This window comes from Protomyctophum bolini (genome assembly GCF_963924005.1).
Source record: "Protomyctophum bolini genome assembly, chromosome: 6".
Taxonomy (NCBI): Eukaryota; Metazoa; Chordata; class Actinopteri; order Myctophiformes; family Myctophidae; genus Protomyctophum; species Protomyctophum bolini.
In genome coordinates, this window is record NC_137867.1 from 42286690 (window position 1) to 42292527 (window position 5838).

The window sequence follows — 5838 nt, forward strand, 5'->3', positions numbered from 1 at the left end:
CTCAGCTGCTGTCTGTCTATATAGGGAGGAGATTGAATCAGTTGTTTTCGTCGACTAAAACTTAAGACGAAAAATGTCCGTCGACTATCTTTTTCTACTGACGAAAACTACATGAAAACTAAGCTATGATGACTAAAACTAAGACTAAATATACTGACGATTTCGTCAACGATTAAAAACTAGACTAAAATGTTAGGAAGGGACTAGTGGACAAGAGATCCAGTACAAGTCATTTTACACTTGGTTGCATGCTGAAAATAGCAGATCTACAAGCGCATCGGCTATTTTCAGCAAATGTAAAAAACAGTCATTACGACGCCATCAAGGCCCGCCAAAACACATTTTAGTCGACTAAATCACCTGTAGATTTAGTCGACTAAAATCTTATGATATTTAGTTGACTAAAACAAGACTAACACTAAAACATTCCAGGTGACTAAAATGTGACAAAAACTAAATTAAAACTATTCAAGTGACTATGACTAAAACTAAAATCAAAATGTGCTGCCAAAAACAACACTGCTTAGTATGCACTGTATTTACTGATCGCAGAGGGGAAATTACTGTACTGCATTTGACCCAGCAGTACGTGCTGCTCAGGTGAGCGTATATGGGGAGCAGTCTGTACACCAGTGTTGTTTTTGGCAGCAAATTTCTATTTTAGTTTTAGTCATAGTCTCTTGAATAGTTTTCACTTGGTGAAAATATAGTTTTCACATTTTAGTCACCTGGAATGTGTTCGTGTTAGTTTAGTTTTAGTCGACTAATGTCATGAGATTTTAGTCCGCACACTAGTTTCTAGAGCCCAGAGACTTACTTTTAACATTTTAGTCTAGTTTTTATTTGTTGACGAAATTGTCAATATATTTAGTCTCAGTTTTAGTCATCGTAGCTTAGTTTTCATTTAGTTTCCATTTCGTTTTCGCCAGTGAAAAAAGGTATTCGACGAACATTTTTCGTCTTAGTTTTAGTCGACGAAAATAACACTGGATTGGTGTAGAACTAATAACCAACCAATATAACAAATATAGTTATGTGCCTTAATTGAACCCACATAATATTAAACTGGGTTGTTGCTCGTGTAACAGAAGATGTGAATATGCTGTGTTTCCTCATGTGAAGTTCACCATAACTATGCACATACCTATAGAATAATGTGTACATTGTACACAAAATAGTAAATAGTGACACTGTGTGGTCAGAGGAAGTCAGTGTGCTTCACGTGGCTTCGTACATAAGTTCAATTCTGTTTTAGGCTTTGAAGAGACAAGCTTGTAAGAGTTGGAGAGTGAAACTGTACTGACCTCAGGCCTGGACGGCCGGCGTAGTCGTCCTGGCACCTAGCCTGACAGCACGTCGCAGGTTCGAGTCCCGATCCCAACGATCAATTGCTGCGTGGCACCCCCTCATCTCAGTCTACTGTACTCAGGCAGAAAAAGCACCCCAAAAAAGAAAATCTTTAAGAAAAAGAAACTACTGACTTGCCTCTGACAACATATTGTATTTAATGTGCCGTTTCCTCAGAACTCGGTAAAAGCACTTGATCTTATGACTGAACTGGAAGACTGATGTTGCACTCACATTAGGCCACACATCACAACACAATTATTAAAACAATAGAAATATATATATGCAATGATACAACTATGATACATTTTAATTCAACAAAAAATGACATTCGTGTGAAGTGAGGTGCACTCTTATACAGTACATCATCATCATACATCATCACATTCCGGCCAATCACTTTTGGCATCCTCACTTGTCTGTCCTCACTTTATATCCTCACTTTTTAAGCCCTCGGCCAATCAAATCATTGCGATGGGGATCATGGGGCCGATTTTGTAGGCCTCAAGATCAGGTAGATTATAGTTATAGTCACCAATGTACACAGTTTTTAAATGTACAAATATTTATTTCCAAAATAGGTAGTTAAACAACTAGTCGACTAGTAAACTAGGCAACTAGTCAAACTAGTCATCTAGTAAAAATGACTAGAAGTGAATGCCCTAGCGCATACATAGCCTACACAACGCTGGGCATAGGTGGGGCTAGCGCCCCTCAAATATCTATGCAAAGGATATTTTCTCACATCCACTTTGTTCAGATGCAGGTGCTAGGACAGTGACAACTGAAGCAAACTGAGGCTGATGAGCAAGAGCAGTGTGCAGGACTTTTGTTTATGTTCATGTTTGCTTGATTGATTGTACACAAACTGTTAACTGTGGACGGCATCATAAAGCATTACACTTTACAATAGGGTCCACCATGTTCAATTCATACTTGATAGCAAAAAAACAGGAAATCATCATAGAGGTAAAAAGGGGAGAAAAAAAACATATACAGTGAGGGGGAAAGGCTGTGGGGGGGATTCAGATTTTACAGGGGCCAGTTTCGAATTGCAGCCGTTCGTAGGTGACCTTTGAGAGCGGTTTTGAAGAAGTCAAGGGATTCGCATGTCTTAATATGTTGGTATGGCGTTCCACATTTTGGTGGCATAGGAGCGAAATTAATTTAGTCCCGTATTTCTATTTGTGCCGAATCTGGGTTGCACATGGTGTGTTGAACTCCCTCTGGTGTTGGGTATGGACCAGACCCATTGCAAGCTGCTGTACTCTGTCGTCAGCCCTAAGCCATTTTAGCCTGTCAAAGTTCAATTAAAGAAAAACAGAAATGAGGGATAGATGTAATAATCCCTGTACTCACAGAAACTGCAAGTGCCTGACTGAATCCTCTGGCAGTGAAGTAATACAGTAGCAAACTGTCAGTGGAAACTGAAACCAAGTGAAAGAGAGAGAGAGAGAGAGAGAGAGAGATAAAAAGATGTGAAACCAACAGCTGTACCATTGGGCCACTGTTGAGCATGTATTCTCATCAAAACCACATGCAAATACATCTGACAAAAGAGGTTCAATATAAAAAGGTTCTAGATGTTCCTACATTAGACAATGTATTATTGCAAAGCATGTGTTTATGAGTATATACCAATGCTTCTCATACAAAATGAGTTATTTACCATATATATATACCAAAAACATATACCGGTATATATATTATTATACAACCAAATTATAGAATCATAGTGGACACAGGCAGGAAGTATATAGGCAACACCGCTTTTGGTCAGCCGTCTTACTCAGTAGGCCTACCAAGTACCAACTGAAATAAAATAGCACTGATATCAACATATTTAATGAATGGGTTGGAACTTAAGTAACCAGTCGACCTTGAGGCTTAATCAGGAGTTGTAGTAGCCACAGGGCAATCTAAGCGGTGGATATTTCTCTTGTCTTTATGTATGTAAATTGTCTTGTTCTTGTGTTATGTCAAATGTGTGTATGTGTTCTGCATACTTGGCTGCTGGGTCGCAAGACACATTTCAGTGTGAACTGACAATAAAGTACTACATCATATCATATCATATCAACTTAGTTGGAACACTCCATTAGGATAGATCCTGGGAAGTGTTATATCCATGGGGTTGTGCTTGGAGTTCAGGCCATCTGAACTAGTGTGTATGAGCACTTTTATTTTTTCTTTATGGTAATTGAACATTTAGGCTACTGTACTTGAGTACAATTATGAGGTAATGTGTCCAAACATTTACAATTTTACATGTTTCTTCATACAAGCTCCCATAGTTAGACACAAACAATGAATAATATTTCAGACAGACAAGTGTTTTGCGCCACAGTGTTTCAACAGCATAACGTACCTGCGGTGACGCGGGCAAAAACCATTGCCCTTCCGGGTCAAGCCTCCCTACCCATGCCAGTGAAGCAGACGCTTATAAAGCCAACAGCGCCACCCCATGGTCACAACTTCATTTTGACAATTACACTCATTTGGCCGTTACACTGTACTTGAGTAGGCTACAATTATGAGGTAGTGTGTCCAAATTCCATTACTTTTACTTCTACCAATCACTACATCTCAGAGGCAAATAGTGTAGGCCTAGGCCTACATTAAACTCCATGGAGTGAATTATATGCCAACTTTAGTTACTTTGTAGATTTTGATTATCATCACCGAACATACATTAACCAGTTCGGCGCTATTTAAACTTTGGCTATTTGAAAATAGTTGATCTACAACTTCAAACTCACAACATGTCACTTTGTTGTGAACTTGTAGAGTTGCCATGTTTAAAATAACATGTTTAATACATTTTAGACATATAACTTGTGAAATGGGATATTCTGCAAGTACTTTTACTTATGGTAGGCATACTTTAAGTACATTTTGATGACAATATACGTTTGTACTTCTACTCAAGTATATCTTTTTAATACCAGACTTTTACTTGTAACAGAGTACTTTTACATTGTGATATTCTTGGTACTTTTACAACTTAAGTAAAACCTTAGTACTTCTTCCATCACTGGTGTTTTGTAATTAATTTCTAATAGCAGTCTGTCTGCTCCAGAGAGCAATCTGTCATTTCAACATTCACACAGACATGTTACCACATAACACACCAGGATGTCATGCCATATCTTACAACAAATGCACCATGTCTCTCTCTCTCTCTCTCTCTCTCTCTCTCTGCGTCTCCACGTAACTCCAGAACCGCTCGCCCCACCGACTTCAAATTCCACACACAGCTGCTAGTGTTCCACGCTGTGTGTGGATCGCCCCCACCAGGGAGTGCAGTGCCCGGTTTAGTTGGTCGGATACACGGTTGTCCAGAACTGCCAAAAAAGGCTCTGGTCAGGCGCTGCCAGTGGACGCCTAATGAACCTAACTCCCCAAACCTGTGCTATAGAGCACCGAAGTCCTGACGTCACAGTCGGAAGAGGGCGTCAGTCCCCAGGTTCATGTATTTTTTATTTGCATTGAAATCCCCATAGGGGGATTTTAGATCTCTTCATATAAGAACTGCGTTTGAAAAATAAATCGATCAATTTGGGAATTCTTGAAATTAAATGTTTGAGAAAGAACCACTGTAACGCCCCAGTCCCTATACTTGGGTGATACTGGTTGCAGAGGAAGTTCAGACGTGTGATCAAAATAACCGATGTCCAAAAGTGTCCGTCGATTAGAAATTAAATTATATTTATTAGCTGCTTAAAGTCCTATACTCTGTCATACAAAATAAACATAACATAAATCATCAAACGCACAGGATAGGCTACAGATCACCAGTCCTCATGAACACAGTAAAAAACTGGTCTACCTCTGCCACTGGCAACACCTGAGACTAATTAGGGCCAGGGTTAAATACCTTCCCTACCTGTAATATAACCATGGGAACCTAGATTGGCAAATTGAATGAACAACATGGGAAACAATATGGTAGCACAAATGGCTCTTACAACCACCATACTCTCAAACAACATACCCAGACTGCATTAATTCATTGAGGTGTGCTTTCATGTGAAATGTACCCATTCTGCAAACTGTTAATAAGTATACTTCAATCAATCAATCAATCAATCAATTGCATTACATGGTAAATCTGCTGCTCAGCTCCAAAAATCCCAAGTCTAGGTAAAGATAATAATTCATAATTATTTTATTGTTCTGGGCATGTATTTAAAATAAGTAACTAAATAAACAACTAAAAATAATAATAATAATTATTATTATATAAAATCATGCTTTCATCTTTCCATTCGTGGTTTGACCAAAACAATGTATAATTATTTCGTAATGATAATATTAATAATAATATTATGAGGATTTTCTCTAGTAGTCCACACAGTCCACACGTCACTGTAGAAGTATGACGCTGACATGGTGGCTGAATTCGATTGGCTGACATGCCTAAAGGTGGGGGGCGTGGCGTCTACATTTCCTCGCCTCCCCCGTCAACACATCGCCACTGTGTGACCACCA